Source organism: Mytilus trossulus, chromosome 4, assembly GCF_036588685.1.
Source record: "Mytilus trossulus isolate FHL-02 chromosome 4, PNRI_Mtr1.1.1.hap1, whole genome shotgun sequence".
Classification (NCBI taxonomy): domain Eukaryota; kingdom Metazoa; phylum Mollusca; class Bivalvia; order Mytilida; family Mytilidae; genus Mytilus; species Mytilus trossulus.
This window is the reverse complement of record NC_086376.1, coordinates 10226110-10232109: the sequence shown is the minus strand read 5'-3', so window position 1 is coordinate 10232109 and position 6000 is coordinate 10226110.

Below are 6000 nucleotides of genomic sequence, written 5' to 3'. Positions count from 1 at the left end.
TACCCCGATTTTGTTTTTTGTCCATGGATTTATGAGTTTTGAACAGCGGTATACTACTGTTGCCTTTATTTTGCAAAGTTTATCTGTGGTAACATGCAGCTGGTACAATGACCATGAAGTTGTGACCTTAGGTTACCTCAACATATTCTTATATACATACATACACATTATAATTCAGTTCAAGAGAAGTCCGAGTCCGATGTCAAAAGATGTAACAAAAGAACATAAATAAAATGACAATAATACATAAATAACAACAGACTACTAGCAGTTAACTGACATGCCAGCTCCAGACTACAATTAAACTGACTGAAAGATTATGATTTCATCATATGAACATCAGGCACAATCCCTCCCGTTAGGGGTTAAGAATCATACTATCATAAAAATATATGAGAAGAACATAACCCGTGTCATGCCAACAACTGTTTTTTAGAAATAGATGTGTTTAGTTCCGATTCTAAGACTCTATCAGTGAATCAATATTAAAGCAAAAATATGCAATCTTTAATGACCTGACAACAGAATCGTAACTATATCCCTTTTTAATAAGTCTATTTAAAGGTTTTGTTAGTTTCTGAGGAGAATACTGACATTTTTGTTCTTTATTTAGAATACTTCCATAAAAAATTGGATGTGAAATACCCGAACGTATAAGATGTCTGCATGTTGAGTTATATTTACGAATTATTTCCTTATACTGATGATAAAATTTAGTAAATGTTTTGACCAGTTTGTGATATCGAAAACCCTGGTGAATTTTTTTTAGTAATACATAAATTTCTCTCGCTAAAATCTAATACGTTGTTACATACACGAGAGAATCGTACAAGTTGAGATATATAAACACCATAAGATGATGACAAGGGAACGTCACCATCTACAAATGGATAATTTACAATAGGATATGAAAAATCATCTCTCTTATCAACAATTTTTGTATTAATCTTCCCGTTAATGATATAGATATCAAGATCGAGGAAAGGGCAGTGGTCATTGTTATCATTAGCTTTAATTAAAGTAAGTTCTACAGGATAAATTTCTTTAGTATACATACGGAAGTCGTTATTATTGAGAGCCAATATATCATCCAAATATCTAAAAGTATTGTTGAATTTTTGTACCAAATATTGTTTAGATGGGTCTTTGCTAATTTAAGTCATAAATTGTAACTCATAACAATACAAAACAGGTCCGCAATAATTGGTTCACAGTTAGTCCCCATTGGAATTCCAATAACTTGACGATGTACGGAATCTCTAAAAATAACAAAAATGTTATCAAATAAAAATTCAAGCGCATAAATAGTATCAAAGCATGTCCAATTGACATATATACATACTGTTCAATCTCTTTCTTCATCCCTCTCCAATAATACCTTGGCTTGATCCTTTGGTAGGTTCGGTCCCCCCCTTGGTGGCCCGCTGCAGGAATATCGTGACACAAATCCATGAGTTCCTTCCTTGATACTTGGGGAATGACCACCCTATCTGCCTCTCCTTTCACCCCCTTCCTGTACAGTATATTATCCCCACTAAGGACAAATAATTCCCGATTTAACCAGTAGTACTTGGGGGCGGGACCGCTAAGGAAGATTTCCTCCTCAGAGGGTTCCCCTTTTGTTTTCCTCCATTGAACCACCCATTTTAAGTCTGGGTCCTTACTTTGGTTTTCTTTTAACTCTTCCTGACTGTATCCCAAGTTAACCCCTAGGTCCCCTCCTACTTCCTGCACCCAGATGTCACCCTCCCCCTCTGACCATATGGCTAATTCGTCCCCCCTCTTTGACACAGACACCCGGGATATTTGCACCACTGGTTCTCGTGTGTCTTTGGGTTGTGTACTACCATAGGGTCTCTTTGCCAAGGGTATGGTATCATCAACATTTTCTGTGAACTGTCCCCAATTTTGTTGAGCTCGGGCACAGTAGGTACATCCCCCACAGGGCAAATTTGCTAGAACCTTGTCTACTTGAAACTCGGGATACGGTCCATATTGAGGCAAGCGAGACAAAGCGTCTGCATTAGGATGTTTAGCCCCTGGCCGGTGTTTGATTTCCATATCAAACTGACTGATTTCTTCCAGCCACCGGGCTAATTGTCCCTGGGGTTCCTTGAAATTCGTTAACCAAGTGAGGCTACTATGATCTGTTCGAACCGTAAACCTCCGCCCAAGCAAGTAATGTCTGAATAGCCTGGTGAACCTGACAATGGCTAACAGCTCCTTTCGGGTAGTACAATATTTCTGTTGTTCTGGGGTTAGGGTAAAGCTAGCATAGGACGTGGCCCGTTCCTGTCCCCCCAATAATTCTGCCCCAATAGCCTTGTCGGAAGCATCCGTGTCTAAGATAAAAGGATCAGTGGCAATGGGTAATGACAGAACAGGGGCTGACACCATGGCTTCCCTGAGTCTATCGAAAGACTGTTGTTGCTCGTTTCCCCAGAAATAGGGGCGTTTTCCGGTTAAGGCTTGAAGGGGTAAGGCTATATTAGTATAGTCTTTTATAAAGGCCCTGTGATAGTTTGCGAATCCCAAAAACCGTTCTACTTCCTTTGAGTTCCGGGGTTTTGGCCAGTTTTTTACATCTTTTACATATCCCGGCCCAATTTCCATCCCTTCGGGACCTACCACACTCCCTTAAAATTCTACCTTTTTCCTAAATAAATCGCACTTCCTGGGTTTTAGTTTGAGCCCGTACGTCTTAAACCTTTCAAATACCACCCTCAGGTTTGCCAAGTGGTCCCCAAAATCCCTTCCCAAGACTAATATGTCATCCAAAAAAGCCAACACTACCCGCCATGTTAACCCCCGGAGTACAAGGCTTATGACCCGGGCGTATGTGGCTGGGGCATTGCATAGCCCGAAAGTCATGCGTGCAAACTCAAACAGCCCATATTTGGTGATAAAAGCCGTTTTTGGCCGGTCCTCCTCTTTTATTTTGACTTGCCAATACACCGAATTGGCATCCAACTTGGAGTACCACACATTTCCTGCTAGGGTGTCTAGGCACTCTTCTACTAAGGGGAGTGCAAAGATTTGGCGGGAACAGGCCCCATTGACCCTCCTATAGTCCACGCACCACCTAACGCTACCATCCCTTTTCCGTATGAGGACGGGGCAGAAGCCCACTCCGATACGGATGGCTGAATTACCCTAGATTGTAACATTTTTTCCAAATGAGCCTCCTCTTCTTGTGCAAAACCTAAGGGGGTGCGCCGCATTCGCTGTTTAATGGGGGGGGGGGGGTGATTCCCGGTGTCAATGCCATGTTCCAAGGCCGTGAAATGGCCCAGGTCTAAGTCACTGCTAGCAAAGACATCCTGAAATTCCTGTAACAGGGAACACAAGGTCTCCTCCTCCCCCTTAGACAAATCCTCACAGGACCTAGTGAACATCTCTTGTAGGTGTTGGGGCAACAATTTTTCCTTAACATCTCCAGCAACCCCCATCTTGCACACTTTAGGGCCCGGGGGTTCCCCCATGTCGACTTCCTGAGCTTGGGCTAGTAGATCCCCTTTTGAGATCACCAGGGGACTATCGGTGAGGTTTATCAGACACAACACCGGATCTTGACCTACATCATGTAAGGTTCTGGGTATGAGCAAACAGCCCTCAGCCTTTGCCTCAATGATGTATTCTCGACCCATGGGTTTGGCCAACACTCCCATGACTCTTTGAACTGAATTGGCTGGGACTGTATGATTCTTTCCCGCCCGTACCTCAGTTGTTTGGGGCAATGAACTGACCTGACCCCATGACATTTGGATGACCTCCCCGTGAATGGACAATTGATTCATATGCAAGTCAAGCGATATGCCCTGCTTCCTTAAGAAGTCTATTCCCAAAAGCATCTGATCTCCAATTGGTGCTACATAACGTAAGGGTACCCAAATTGCACCGAGTACCCAAATTGCACCTATTTAGAAAAAATAGCAATAAAAAATCTTACAAGATTTCCTAGAGACTAAACAAGTTGTATTTTTATGATTTGATACTATGCCCGTCTTTCAACATAGGTAAACATATTTAGTTATACACAAAACGTTCACAGTATTTATCAACAGATGGACTGTTTACTGAAAAAAACAAAATGTACGAAAACGTCACCATGCGACGTCATCAAAACGTCATCTTTTTAAAATTGGCAAATACAATATATTATAAGTATCCATTTCGTAAAATATGAAAAGTAAGCATGGACAAATATCCAATTGTTCAAAATATTTGAAGAAACTAAACAAAAGCTCTGCTATAAGACTTTTGATGATGTAAATTTAAGCATGGATGCAATTTGGGTACTCCTTATTACAGAATCATGGATAGTTTGGAGGTTGATTCAAACCCATTTTTTAATGACTCAATATGGACTAAAAATTAAATTGGTGTACCTATATGACAAAGAAGGATAGGGCTACAAAATAAACACAGTATGGACATTTTTTTCCTGATCATAAAAAAACGTAGGTGAAAAAACTGTCAAAATAGGTGCAATTTGGGTACCGTCACGTTATATGTCCCATGTGAATTCTTGGTTCCCCAACTTAATATAAAAAGGCCCAGCAACAAAAAAGTTCTTCAAACTTACCGTGGTTACTTGCAAGCAAAACTACGTCTTTCTGGTATATATCTCTGGAATCGGCTAGATCAGCTTTTAGGTTCTTCTGGCTCTAGTTTACGACTGCCGGCAGATCCGAAACGAGGCTCTCTCGTCTTCCGGATCTGCCTCCAATGTGGAGCACCACCAATGACCCTGAGGTACTACAGTATTATGACGTCGCCGTTTTCGAGTGCGTCGTAAAAGTTGCTGATTTATAAGATAGCGAGTCGCCCAAAGGAAAGTTCAACTAAAGCAGGAAAATGATAATGAACATGAATTATCATGTTTTTACAACTGTTATAATTAAATTAAAAATACGTGTCCATAAGGAAGGGTCTGATTGTATTGGGGTTTACGGAATACAGAATAATGGATAAATACTGCAAAATAAAAGTCAAAAAAAAAGAAGAAAAGATTAGAGAATGATGAGGTGCTAAAATATAAAGAATAAAAATACTGGTAACACAAACTTAATATTAATAAATGAATGACCCTCTATCCAGACCTTTATGATAAAAAAAGAACGTATCTACTCAAAACTCATAATCAGTAAGAACGTTTGAAATTCATAGCATATTCAATATTATTAAGTACCCTCTAGAACCATTTTCTTGAAAACAAAGTATGTGACATATACTTTTTTTGGAGCGTATTGTCGCGATGCTGTATGTAGGGTTCATGGTATTATTTTTTTTTGGGGGGGGGGGGGGGGGGAGGGGAAGAGGGATATTAATAGGTCAAGAGTAACAGCATGTTAGCGTACAGCTTCTGGAATCTGTAGTTTTCTGTTCATCCAAGGAGGTTATATGATAACCTTCTTGGTTCATCAGAGTATTGTAAATAAGAACAATGAGTTTCGACTTTCATTATTTTCATATCACATGGAGGAAACGTCATAACTATAGTCTTCTATTCTACATGTATAAATAATTTCTACTCAGCCTGTCGGGTTAATACAAAACAGGGTCAAAATTAATATGTTGTAATTCTGAATATTGCATTAAACTTGCCACTGGACGTAAATTATGTTTAGAGCATGGAAATGAGTGATTCGTATCTAGTAATCATGTTTATTAAAATATTAAACGTTAATAAAATAAAGCACCGTATTAAATTGTACATGTTGCTCATAATTTTGACAATAAAAACATTATTTTTACAATAAAAACAATATTGGCGCAAAAATAAATTATATTTCGTTGTACTTCTTCAAACTGTCGTTAACGCACTGTAGGACCAGCAAGTTAAACCTAAGGCCGCTATAGACGTCAAATAATCTGGGAATATCAAACGATATGCCTAGTTCTATATTTTGGTACTATTGATTAACTACAACAACAATAAAAAGCTTCGCTGAGAGCAGCCTGATACGCCCGTAGATGTTGAATCATGAACAGTTGGGA